A 14,948-nucleotide genomic window follows, 5' to 3' on the forward strand; every position below is an offset into this window, starting at 1 on the left:
CGAGACATAATGATAACAAACTACAATCAGGTGAGCAAAATGACACAGGGCTGGCAGTGATGAGGGCCGGGGATCATGGGAAGTGTAGTTCTTTTAACAAGGACAAGTGAAACCCAGGGCAGACAACAAGAGAATCGTGACAATTGATGGTACTTCGTGGGTTTTTTACAAGTAATCCCAGACAGCGGAAATAAAGGTTCAGGCTCGTCCGGACATGTCTGTGTATGTTGCGCTCGTGCTGGACTTCTGATGTGCTCGTGATGCGCAGCGCTCGTGACACGTACATGTCACCTTTAACATTGAGTGACAATTTAAAGATTTATTTTATCTAGCCACGTTATGATGATGTGTAAATGTCGCAGATTCTGTCTTAAATAAATTGATTAGGATTTTAGAAAAGTTCTGAAAACATCTGTCTTTATGTTCATGCTATACCGTCAATGAGAAGATTTCAACGGTATAATAACCATCCATTTTAAAACCAAGGTAATATTGTGAAACCTTGAAACAGCAACATCCCTACTGAAAATTGCGATGTTCATTTTTTTTAGTTAGGTAGATGGTGAGGCATTTTGACTCACATCAGTCCCCACTTTACATTAGCTACACAATGCACATCGTGTGTGTTCCGCACATCTGATTGGCCAGGTGTTTCGACCGCACCATTTACACAATAACAGCGGGGGGATGGGGATCAGAAACAGAATACAAGGGGAAATGTTTTTTAATGATAACAATTAATGTATTTATCACGTAAATACATATACACTCTATTTTCGGTGATACAAGTCCGTAAGTACATTTTGCATGGGCCCACCTTCAGCCCAAGGTCATCTGTACCCTTTGACCTCACCCCCCACCAACCAATCAAAGAATAATCACTAATCTTCTGGGTGGGTCTGGATCTAATTTGGGTGGGCCCAGGCCCACCCCAGTCTGCCCTTGGCTATGCCACTGGTCTGTCTAAGTCAGTGGACACACACTATTGAAACCGTGCTTCAGTGGGAATCTATGGGAGCTTCAAGTGCACTTTTTGCATTGGAACCTTTATTTGTTTGTTTATTAGACATTGGGCATTTAATCAATGTATTTTTGTACCACCTCTCTATATGCTGCTTGGTTGAGTTCTCAAATGGCGTTTTATTTTTATTTATTTTTTTTACAGCAAACGGTGATGTAAATGACTGACACTGTTTGACATGTAAAAGCAGCACACTGTCAAACAGTGACAAACAAAGAGAATCAGCTACAGACATAATTATACAGTTGTTACACATTTATTTTCACTTTCAGAATTAAATATTTTGCCCAAATGGCATCTTAAATTGTGTGTGTGTGTGTGTGTGTGTGTGTGTGTGTGTGTGTGTGTGTGTGTGTGTGTGTGTGTGTGTGTGTGTATTCTGACTGCTCCAGAAAACCAGAGGCAGCCTGCATTACTAGAGAGGACCTGTAGATGGTGCTGTGTTCCTGAGCACAGGAGGCCCAGAGGAGCAGACACTCGATGTTGTTCAGGACAGAGTAGAAGTCCCTTTTACTGACGGCCAGTCCTGAGGTGTGATGCTGAAAGCTCTCCGAGAGCAGCTCTATCCTCTGCTCAGCTATGGAGAACGGTTACACCATCACACCAGACCAACTGTCAATCAAACGCAGACCTCCAATCGCAGGAGGAAAATCTATTAACCTCTTCTTTTGTCCATCCTTTTCACATCTGATACAGTGCTAGTGCAGATTAATCAGATGTCTCCCTATCACCCTCTCGTTTGCTGTCTTAAAGGGCTAGTTCACCCCAAAATGAAAATTCCCTCATTATTTAGTCACCCTCATTCCATTACAAACATTTATGACATGCTTGCATGGAACATAAAAGGAGATGTTAGGCATGATATAGAGTGGTGGCGGCGTAGTGGGCTAAAGCACATAACTGTTAATCAGAAGGTCGCAGTTTCGATCCCCACAGCCACCACCATTGTGTCCTTGAGTAAGGCACTTAACTCCAGGTTGCTCCGGGGGGATTGTCCCTGTAATAAGTGGACTGGAAGGCGCCTTGAATAAAAGCGTCTGTCAAATGCATAAAGGTAAATGTATAAAAAAGTGGAATGAAAGATCACAGAGACTAACATACTGCCATAATATCTGCTTTAAAGTCATACAGGTTTGGAACGTCATGGGTGTGAGGATATTCTGACAAAATGTAAATTTTTGGGTGAACAATTCTTTTTGAGCAAAATATTTTGAGTTTAGTTTATTATGCATTAGCAAATGAACAAATAAAAAGTATAATTTGTATATGTGTGTGGCCTTACATGACTGTCAGTATTGTGTAAGGTGTTATGTTTTGAGTAGACATGTGGGTTGTGTGTCTTTAAGAAAGATATTTTTTGATGGAATGTGAAATGTTTGCAGGAAGTGAGGTTTAATAAATTGTGAAGTGTGTGTGTGTGTGTGTGTGTGTGTGTGTGTGTGTGTGTGTGTGTGTGTGTGTGTGTGTGTCTCGCATTGATGCAATAACAGGTAACCCATATATCCCAACACTGACACAGCAAGCAGATTCATCCTCAAGCATTATAGGATGCGATTCATTCTGTTCGTTTATTTATCACCCCACCACACTGACTGCCAGGAAAAGCATACTTTATTGACATGAACACGCACAAAAACACACACACAAGCCGTTAGATGATTGAGAATTTATGAGCACTGGACTCTCTATTTGCACAGAGTTAATGAGGTGTGTACATGCAAAACAGGGCTTAAGGGACAATAATGACCTGTCATACACATGAGCACAGCACTGCATGTACACATGCAAAGAGACACATGTGCAGAGACTGCAGTAAAATAACAAGTACAATTTTATTGCTCAGAGGTTACTCTTTCATAGCTCAGGAAATTTAATTGAGTTATTAGTTATGTTTCGTTTGTATTATTGTCTCAGATCCTTTAATTCCTTGTGACATACAGTAAGAGTATGGTGTTATGAGGGTCACTGACAGATAAGATTGTCCGAGGTGATAACAATGTGAAATCTTTAAAAAAAAAAAAAATAGTTTAAAGTCCAGTTATGATATCCGGGGCCCCAAGCAACCATCCAGATGGGGGTCCCCTTACAGCTTACAACCAGGGAAAATTACATAAAAGTGATTTCATATCATAATTTTAAAAACATTCAAAATGTTTAATGAAATACAAGAACTAATGCATGTTTTCCACAGTTTTTCCACTAAATAAATATGAAGAATGATATTTAATTTATAATATAACTAATACACTAATACAGTATTTAAAAAAATTTGTATTTATCTACATATAGTTTTAGATTTTTTATTTGGTAAATTAAACAGGGTGTGCAAAAACTATCATTTCTAAACCTATATTTTGGAACACAGATTCATATTATTTATTATAGTTGAGTCAAGCTTAGTATTATAAAAATTATTTTGAGGATATGTTTTATGCAATAGTAATATACTTCCGTCATATACTTCTCCTGAAGCTTTTATTTTGACAGTGTATTAGTGCACTGCAGTTTTCAATGTTGCTCGTTGCAAATTTAGTGAAACGCGCTGTCAGTTCCTCTATTTCTTGGTTTTTAGATTTGTATAATACATTAAAGTGGGTTCAAATTTTTTTTAATTGTGCTAATGGGTGAACTGCAAGCACTTGTTTTTCATGTATAAATACAGTATTTAATTAATTTATTTATGTATTTTCCCAAACATATTCTGCACTATTCTTGCATTTTTTTTTTTTAAGAATTTCATCTTTTCAGACTTTTACTTTTTTTTTGTCTCTGGACAGTTACACCACATACCATTTTTTACTTTAAGCCCTTTGACTTTAAATGACTTTGAAGTCATTTAATTTGTAATTTTTGTTTGTATTTGAAAGCATGTTCATCACAGAAGAGGTACACTCAAGCAATTCATGTTAATGTTTTGTTAATTGCATTATATATGTATAATATCATTAAATAGATCTGGGTAAAAAAAAAAACTTTAAATCAGCATCACTGCCGTCACATCATTTACCCATAAACTAAATGTGGATAGTATTTTTCAGATAATTTGGTCTTGGGAGAATTTGATGAGAAATGTATATATTGCGATATCTGACTTTTTAACTGCAGACGTCTTGTCAAATCTGAGCACATTGTTGAGATCTCACTTAGTGGAAACTCATTTGTGGGTTTTTATTCAGTTATTTATTTTTATCAGACTTAAACTGGTGGTAAACTGCAACAAAAAATGCATTGTCTTTTATTCAAAAATAATATTGTGAGCTAGTCAGCTGAGACAAAAAAAAAAAACATAGCTCAAACCTTTTTCTTAAATGCAGTATGAATAAGTCAAAGGAGAGTGTGTATCTGTACAGATTAAATAAAAAGAGAATATGACTTGCATTGGCTGAGCAAAGCAGGCACAAATGCATACAAATTCTTGCTTGCACACAAACAAACAGGTGCATAAATGCATACACAAGCATGCTTTTACACACATGCGGACGTAAACATGTCTGTGAACTAGTAAAAAAGGCTCGCACAAACAAAAACACAGCTGTGCACAACACAAACACACACTCACGCTTACAAAAACACACAAGTAAACATAAACAGCTTCACTACACAGACAAATCAGATGAATTCTAGACAAAACAAAAACGGCCATGTCATGAAAAGTGTTACTGAAACTCCTGAGACAAGTTCACAAGATTGTTGGTGAATAGAGCAGCACTCTTTTGCCCAGGCTCAGGTAAAGATGAGCTTATTTAGCCTCTAATGCACTGCATGTTTGAAAAGCATTCTTTTATGTAATAGAAATCACATGTGTAAAAAAGTGGAGTGTTACAAAGTACTCTTTCCCAAAACTGAAATACTTTGTAAAGCCATTTCTTGCATCGTTGACTTTTGAGGTAAAGTAGCTACAATACATGGCCAAAATTATGTGGAGCTATTACTATTATATGACATTAATTTAATTTATAATTTTAATTTAGACCTATTCCTTAAACTTATCACAGTACCTGTAGACATTACTATATCTATACATCTAATACATATCAGTATTACCAATTAATCTGTACTGATAGTAGCTTTTTAAAAATACCGGTTATCATCACAAATCAATTTATTTAACATTTTTAAGCTGGGAGCACAGACCTTTCAAAGTAAGAGTCCCTGGTGTATTATGGGCTTGTTTGTAGTTAAAAGTCCCACACAGTTACAAATTCTCAGGGACAGCAAAAACTTCTCTGTTGGTCAAACATGTCAAATAAATAAAAAGTTTTCATCCATTCATTCTCATTCACCTTTTTCTCTATTTATTTGCAATTGCTTTCCACTCCTAATTCATCTAAAAATGAATAGCAAACAATGAATAGTTTATCCAATCAGAATTTATTCCTTAATCCTTACAAGCGAAGCGTGACAACTGGCTCACAAATCGCATGCCCAAAGCCGACCTCTTTAGCCGAAACAGCACGTGAGTTTGAGCTAAAATTCCCTCAACACTGCAGTGAATAGGCATCTAAAGTCAGATTGTCAGATTTATCAGCCAATCAGATTGATTTATTTGTCCTTGTGGGGATTGATCTTTAGGAAATGTCCCAGCTGAGTCCTTCTAGCTGGCCATGAGTGAAAATCAATTAACTTTTTAAGAACCCAATTGACTCCACCTCCAGGCATCCTGGAGCAGATTGGCACATTTAAGCCTACAAGAAAAAAGGCAGTATCATTAAAATCCACCAACTGACACAGTCCACAAAAGTCCATAACATAATCCTCAAGGGGACGATTACCCTGGTGTAACAAATAAGCTTTACTGCAGCCTCTCATGCAATGCGTACAGCTTTATTTAAGATGCCATACCGGCCATACCGGTGAAAGACCCTTGCAAAACATCCATGCAGGGGGACGACTCTTGCATAACGCCCATGCTGGTGGAAGACCCTTGGGTGACACCCATGCTGGTGGATGACTCATGCGCGACGGCCATAGTGGCTGACTCTAAGTGGCAGCTATTGTGGCGGACAGCTCTGCTACAGTACAAGGGTTGGCATCCTCATACGCCACTACCACAGTAAACGGTGAACCCCTAAGATGCAGGGAAAAATCAATGTACTGTTTAAGAGCCCAACTGACTCCACCTCCAGGCATCCTGGAGCAAACTGGCTCAATTAAGCCCACAAGAAAAAGGGCCTTAAGAGCAATATCATTAAAGTCCACCAACTGACACGGTCCACAAAAGTCCATAACATAATCCTCAAGGGGACAATTCCGCTAGCGTAAACAAATAAGCTTTACTGCTGGGTTCATAATCGGTTTGGCATTCTGTAAAATTTATCCACTCATGCTTGTTGAAGATTGAACCCAAATGTAGTTTATTCAAAATAAAGAGAAAGACACAAAATCAAAAGACTAAGACTTGACTAGACTAAAACTGACTTGTCCAAACGAGAGACCAAAACATGTGTTACAATGAACAAAGCCATACCTCAGAGAATGGGAGTATGAGGGCTTAAATTACACAAACCAGAGAAACAAAATAACAAGACAACCAATGGCAGACAAGAACTAATAAAAAGATAAGACATGATCAACATCAACCAATCACAAGACAAAACTAACAAACATGATGGAAAATGAGGGTCACATAACAGAGCAGGTACAGGATACAGTGAACTAAGTTAAGACATGGAACTTAACTTCAAAATAAAAGACACAAATCAAAACCACACAAATGCACACAAGTGCAAAGAAAACAATTAAAAAACACAAAAACATAGAATTGGAAGAGAGAGAGAAAGAGAGAGAGAAAAGTCTCAATGTGGAAAATGAAAGAGAGAGCAAAAGAAAACGAAAGCATCGCCCCCGCTACATCTTACAGGAAATGAAAAATCCATTGGGCATCTCAAAACTAAAGGCAACCAACTGTACAGCATTCCATCATACACAATTGCCTTCCAAACATATATGCCCCTCACCATCATTTTAACCCCTTATATGACCTTATGACCTCTGTCCCGCCCTCTACAGTCTCCACTGTTTATTTTAATATCTAACAGGCACCATCATGGAGCTCCAATGGAGCTGAGCCCACCTACAGAGACAACCCTAAAAACATGCACACACACCATCACAAATACAGTTCAGTTTGTTTGGATTTTGGCTGTGACATATAGTTCAAAGGCAACACACATCTGGTGAACCCTGAGATGAAATCAGACAATTTGTGTGAGGAGGAAAATGGAGCAAGCACTCATAACACACACACACACACACACACACACACACACACACACACACACACACACACACACACACTGTAACTCATACCATGTGTGAACTTCACTGAATAGTAATATGAAGGCTTTATGTGTTGAAACTAAAAAGATGGAAAATCCTTTGTGTAAACATTCTGGATACTAATTGGGACTCGAAAGGTGCATTTTTGGAGAATATCCTAGCTGCTCTTCAATGTAATGAAAGTCAATGAGAACTGGGGCTCAGAAAATGACCAAAACCATCATAATAGTACCATAAAAGCATAAACAAATTACGATAATCTGACGTTATGACTTACATTTTGGTCTGTTTCTTTTGTAGCCATGTGAAGAAATTTCATGTAATTTAACTCAAGTCATAAATTGACATCGCACCTGCTTTCCGGCAGTCTCTCATGTTAGAGAGGTGAAAACATATGTTGGGCAAGAGAGCTCCCAGTTTTGTTCATCGGTTGATAATTATTTGGGTATATAAACATTTCACACAAAATGCTCATAAATTGTATGAAATATGTGTTCACAAGAGCCGTATTTTAAAATTGAGTGTTTCTAATGGATTGTTTTTGATGGATGCATATGGATTGCAAGTGTGGAGTTTGACAACGTTTTAAATAAATTTGAGGACTGGGTATGTACATTGAGTATTAATCATCTTTTTTAATGATTATAGCCCAGAGTGTTTTCCAGTTCACTGAATAAGAGTAATAGTGTGTTATATGTGAAATCATGTGTAATGAGGATTCTATTGTTTTAAACTGCAATACATGTCCTTAAAGCCTGGGTAGCTCAAGGAGTAAATACACTGGCTACCACCCCTACCACCGGCTACACTTACACAAAACTATTGTGTGGCTTCAGAAGACTTGAAATATAGTATATAAGTCATGTGGACTACCTTTCTGAAACTCAAATGGACTTTTTTTGGTCGTTTTTGTTGCATGGCAGCCTCAGTTCCCGTTTACTTTCCTTATGTGGAAAAAGGCAGCATGAACATTCTCTAAACATCTCCTTTTGTGTTTCATAGAGTGAGAAAAAGTCATACAGGTTTTGAAAGACATGAGCGTGAGTAAACAATGACTGAATATGAATTATATGAATTATATAAAAGATAAACGTATGTGTTTTTTATGCAGGATCTAGTGCTGTCTATGTGAAAGTGATCGCAAATGAAATGTTCTGAAACTGTTATTTTGAAAAACCTTTGACTTTCATGTGAAATGTGAATTTTGTGGAGGGGGGGCGGGGGCTGAAAGAAAAAACAAACTTTACACCAACACAAAAGTCTGAGCTAATGATACACATACGTCTATGTTCAAAAAGCGCTGTATTATTTTGATTGAGCATAATCTTCATTATTTACAGTATCTAAAACATGATTCATGCTTGAAATATAACTCTGTGAATGAGAAACACAGTTTCCAGGTAATATCTACTTTGTTAACAGAAATCTCAGTGGAAAAATGTCTGAAACTTTCTGTACAACAAAGTGTGAATAGGTCTCTCATTTAATGTAATTTTACCAAAGGAGGTTGTTGCCATAGAGACTAAATGTAATGCAAGACACCTTGTCAAATGTGTACAGTACAGTAGTTACACAATGTAAAGGGAGAGTTTACGTAATGTGAACTTGTAAGATAAAGCATTTTACTCAATATAGAAACAGGAAAAAAAGTGTTTGCAAATGTTTGTGTGTCTGGTGTATTCAAATCTTTAAGTGAGATCTAAATCTATATACAGCCATGGCCAAAAGTATTGGCAGTGACATACATTTTGTGTTTTGCTAAGTTTTCTGCTTCAGTTGTTGTGGTGTTGATTCACATTGTTTCTAGATTATTGTGCAGAGTGATCAGATGCATTTTAAATAATTGCAAAAAGCTTCATTGGCCAAAAAAATTAACTTTACACAAAAACCCAAATTTCACAATTTTTTTGTCCTGGCTCAAAATGACCAGCTAACATAATTTCACTAATCATATCAGCAGCACCTGAGAAAATGTGAACGAGTACTTGTCAGGTGAAATCACTCTATCATTCTGATTGGATTATAAGACCAGACTGATTGCTATAAAAGGAGGGAAGAAGTGCTTCCAATCATTGTGTTCCTAAAGAACCTGACATGGCCTGGTGTCAAGAAGGGCAGCAAAAAAGCCACTTCCTCCAAGAAAACATCATGGACAGACTGAAATTCTGCAGGAAGTACAAGGATTGGACAGCAGAAGACTGGTGCAAAGTTATTTTCTCTGATGAATCCCCCTTCCGACTGATTGGGACATGTAGAAAATTGATTGTCCGGAGAAGAAAAGGTGAACGCTACCATGAGTTCTGTGTCATGCCAACAGTGAAGCATCCTGAGACCATCCATATGTGGGGTGGCTTTTCATCCAAGGGAGTGGGCTCTCTCACAATTCTTCCCAAAAACACTGCCATGAATAAAGAATGGTATCAAAACGTCCTGCAAGAGCAACTTCTACCAACAAGAAGTTGAAATTGGCAACCAGGAGCAATTTGGTGATGATCTATGCATTTTTCAGCATGATCTGTGATGATCTGTGCATTCTTCAGCACCATGTCACAAGGAAAGAGTGATAATGAAGTGGCTCGGAGATCATTACATTGAATTTTGGATCCGTGGCCAGGTAACTCCCCAGATCTTAATCCCTGGTGAACCTGTGGTCAATCCTCAAAAGGCAAGTGGACAAGCAGAATCCCACGAATTGCGATCAACTTCGAGCACTAATAAGGCAAGAATGGATCGCCATCAGTCAGGATATGGCGCAGAAGCTGATATCCAGCATGCCAGAGTGAATTGCAGAGGTTATGAAGAACAAGGGTCAACACTGTAAATATTGACTCTTTGCATATATTTAATGTTTTTACCAATAAAAGCCTTTAAAATTCATGAAATGCGTATCAATCTGCAAATACTGAAGCAGCAAACTTTGCAAAACACAAAATTTATGTCACTGCCAATACTTTGTCCATGGCTGTACGCCTACAGTATATCCTTTTTTTTATATTGAGCAAATGAGCAGGAAATATGCTTAATTGTCATGAAAATAATGCTGAAAAAGGTCTAAAAGAAGGCTTTGTTTTTTTGTAATTTTAAGGTGAAATATAAACTGGACAAGACTAAGCTTTCATTTGCAAATCTGAAAGTCATTTAAACTTACAGCCCAATATGCATGGAAATGAAAAGCCTTTGAAATGAATGCTGACAGTCACTTTAAACTAAGAGTAATGGCATCATTAGCAGTCTGAAGAGTTCAGAGGCCAAAGAACATCAGCAGCACGTGCCGCCCCAGGAGTTTAACAGCTCAATGTTTATTCCCCCACCACATATCTGAATATTCACTAAAGTCACATGCATATTCGTCTTGCTGATTGTCTTGTCAAGTTCTCAAGGGTAGATGTGAGTGTGTGTACAGGTTTGGCCATTCTTGTGAGGGCCACATTTTTGAAAATGTCCTCCCAAATACAGTGAAATGTCAAAAACTAGTTAGTGAGAACATTTAAAGTGCTCCTTAATACTAAAAAATGCTCATGAATCGGCCATATCATGTTTGATATGGTTTGTGTGAGGGTTAGGTTTAGGGGTAGGGTTCAGTAAGTAAGGAATAATGTACAGTCAGTCGGTTGTTATGGAAAAATAAATCCCAACAGGGTGATCAGAACCCCGACGCAAAGTGGAGGACTCTTGCATCACGCTGAAGGGGTTTATTTAGCGATAATGACTGGTTGACTGCATTATTCCGCTTACTACATGGCTACTAACCAAAAACAAAAATAAATGGACATTAAATATAGATTTTTATTGAAATTATGTAATGATGAGGGAACAAAGAGACCACAGAGTCTCCAGAAACAGCGGAGTTCTGATGGTGTCTGAATCCTCATTACACACCTTATTACAAGACTACTTGCTAAATAAATAAATAAATAGGCATGAAATATTGACCTGGGTTTATTAGTCTACCTGTAGAGATCGCAGAGTGATCTGAGTAGCAGGAAAGATGACTCGCAATACCGGATGAGCGATCTGATATAATTTTATCCCTGGATATACAGTTTCCTTTCATTATTTTCGCAATTGACCAATCAGAATAGAGTATTTCTGATAGCCGTGTAGTAGAGTGCAACAAGGCCCATCTTGCTTCTAGAAGTGTTATTCCCATTAATTCTTTTTCCACAGGGATTTAATCAAATCCTTCATAATAGAGCACCATGAAACAAACCAACCAGCTCTGAGGTGAATCACAACATCACAAACTTTGATTTAAAGCACAAACAGACAAAAAGATACAAGACTGTGTACTTAACGTCTTTGATGAGGGAATTAACTACAATCCCATGAAGCATTGCAAATGACATTAATCACAAAAAACAAAAGACTATGAAAAAATAAAACATATATTGATTATATAGAAAATGTATATGTTTTGTGTAATTGCAAAATTGACTCACTAGAATAAAGTATTCCAGAGAGCTGTGCAATAAAAACTATCTTGAAAATTCTACGGTATAATTGATGACAAACCGTTGAATTATTTAAAAATACTGCACACCCCAGGTGGTAATGTGGTCATGAGTTACTGTTGCACCTCAGGTGTGCATTATTTTTCATTAATTCAATGGCCCGTCATCAATTATTCAGCTTATACCATGGTTACCACACCTTAAGACATCGTTCAGGGTTTTAGGACATTTAAAATGTCCTAAGACATTTTCTGGTTTTCGTCCCTAAAACACTCCTGTGAATAGAACTAATGTCTTCCACCATGGATTCAGCATCTTGCTCCGATACAGCTCAAGTCTTCATTACTAGTTTGAAAACTTCACTTCAGAACTAATAAGGGAGGATAGCGAGGCTCGCACTGCTTTACTGGAGCACTTACTGAAGTAACAAGTTAGTGCGTTTGTGTGTGTGTGAGTTTGTTTTTGAGGGATCGAAAGAGAGAAGCTCAGAAACTGAGAGAGATCGCCTTTGGGATTACCTTTATTTGTTGCAGCTCTCAACAGAAGTAAAATCGCTTCAAAATCGCCAAGATGTAAGTATAAGCACTTCTCAGCAGTGCGCGTGTCCCATATTTAACAAACCTTAACAACTGCTCAACCCTACTGATATGCCGGTGACTGACACGATGGCTCTGTTTTTCGCTCGCGAGTGAGTGTGGGCGTAATGCGTATATGCACTGTGTGTGTCCACGTGTGTGTATTAGAGAGCTTAAGAGAGGGGGAGGATGAGCATGAGGGTGTTTCCCACAGATATGTCAGATTATATAGAAACTGTTGTATTGATCAAGTGTATCTAGCTTTGATACAGCTCAAGCCTTTGTTGCTAGTTCAAAAATGTCACTTTAGAACTAGCAACGGAGGATGCGCTGCTTTTCGACATTGGAGTAACAAAGTAATGTGTGTGCGTGTGTGTGTGTGTGTGTGTGTGTGTGTGTGAGCGAGAGAGAGGGGAGGGGAGGGGTAGCTCAGTGCTTTCCACTATAGTTTTGTGAGGCTGATTAGGGCGAAATACACTGAACCGTAAAAACGTTCACAAATTAAAGTGTTATTTCAGATAATAGAAAGTGTTGTATTGATCAAGTCGCGGGGGTGCTGCTCTATTTGTTGGTCACGATACGAGTCTCAATGTGTGTGTGTGTGTGTGTGTGTATTTGCGTGCATATGTATGTGTGTGCGTGTGTGTGTGTGAGAGAGACGAGAGCGAAAGAGAGAAAGAGAGGGAGCCCAAACTTTTCAATCAAAAATGAAATAGATTTAGGATATTTTAGACATTGTTTGACGTTCTTAACTGATTTACTTTAACAAATGTCTTTGTTTTAGTTCGTTATTTTGTTGTGTTAGCCTGTGGGGCTCTTTGAAATAACTGAAATAATTTGGCAAAGTAATATTTACCCATTATGCAGTCAAGACCTGGAACTACTTCATAATTGTGCATTTACTTGAAAAACAATTGCACACCTTACAATGTCTGTCAACCAATCAGAATCAAGCATTCAACAGGCCCAAGGGTAAGTATATATAATTTGTGTGTACACTTTACTCTGAATGAAAACATTTTCATCGCTGGCTGATATCACAAATCCCTCTTACTTCAACTCCCCACCACTTCCTCCAACCACCTAACTGCATTGTTTTACATTATAGTAAACAGGTTTTTCTGCGTGTTATTTTAACATGGAACAAAATCACAACCTTTAAAGTATCCATCCCAATACCCTGCTGTCTCTGTGTGTGTGTGTGTGTGTGTGTGTGTGTGTGTGTGTGTGTGTGTGTGTGCGTGTGTGTGTGTGTGTGTGTGTGTGTGTGTGTGTGTGTGTGTGTGTGTATGTTTGTCTCTCTGTCTCTCTCTATCCCTGTAGACACGAATGTTAAATCAAGGGCAAATTAAATGCTAAATAAGCCTGTAACATAATGATGATAAATGATGTCTGTATTTTGGACAGTGCTTGAGGAAAAATTATACATGAGTGTACTGTGCTGCCAGAGAGATACTCACTAATAATAGTACACACACACACACACACACACACACACACACACACACACACACACACACACACACACACACACACACACACACACACACACACACACACACACACACACACACACACACACACATGTTGTGTTTCCATGTTTTATGGGGACCTTCCATAGACATAATGGTTTTTATACTGTACAAACTTTATATTCTATCCCCTAAACCTAACCCTACCCCTAAACCTAACCCTCACAGAAAACTTTCTGCATTTTTACATTTTCAAAAAACATCATTTAGTATGATTTATAAGCTGTTTTCCTCATGGGGACTGACAAAATGTCCCCACAAGGTCAAAAATTTTGGGTTTTACTATCCTTATGGGGACATTTGGTCCCCACAAAGTGATAAATACACGCTCACACACACACAAACGTTTGACTCACTTTCTTGTGCAAGTAAGCAGACGGGGCGGTCCAGTAGTAAGGTGCTGCTAGGTGAGTCTCAGCGTCTGAATGGCTCACAGCAAGCTGATGGGGCATGTCTCGACTTAGCACCACCCACACAAGCCCCTCATCCTCTGCCCCGGTCAGATACCAGCAAGAAATATCGGTCACTTGCAATCAAACACACAAAAAGATTGTGATTTCTGAGAAAAGATCCCAAGATACACTTTCCTTGAGAAACATTCTTCCATTATGTTGGGGTCTTTGGAGATTTAATAATAGCAAAACAGTTTAAGAAAGACTACAAATAAATGAGCAATATCTCCCCCACGGCAATACATTTTGCACTTGAGTTTGTCAATCTGTTGGCTTGGGGTGTTCTCACAGGACACGTTCTTGTATTCCGTCTGTATGCACGTGTCTCACTATGGTTGCATCGCGTATCGCTGGTTTTCAGCGCCTCTAGTCATGAATACTGCATGTAGTTTGAAACTTTGAAAAATGCGTCTGGAGGCCATTGCATTCTATAGTGTTCAGTCCAGCTGTCTTTAATCGCAAGAGCACATCCTGCTATACTGAGGCTCGTTTTGTTCCCCTGCTCTTGGTAGGTCTGATTTGTTGTCTGCAGGGGTTGCGTTAACCAAAAATTCCCCATCATTTACAGATTTCTTGCAACTTTGACAGATAATTTGAAATGTTTTCCATCATTTCGACGGATGAAAAAAGAAACAAGA

General features: G+C 38.3%; 1 pseudogene; it reads right to left on the reverse strand.

Annotated features, from left to right (window-relative positions):
• Positions 1–14,948, reverse strand: part of LOC127623567 (laminin subunit alpha-2-like) — a 241,100-nt pseudogene that overhangs the window by 192,828 nt on the left and 33,324 nt on the right.

This window comes from Xyrauchen texanus, chromosome 30 (genome assembly GCF_025860055.1).
Source record: "Xyrauchen texanus isolate HMW12.3.18 chromosome 30, RBS_HiC_50CHRs, whole genome shotgun sequence".
NCBI classification, from domain to species: domain Eukaryota; kingdom Metazoa; phylum Chordata; class Actinopteri; order Cypriniformes; family Catostomidae; genus Xyrauchen; species Xyrauchen texanus.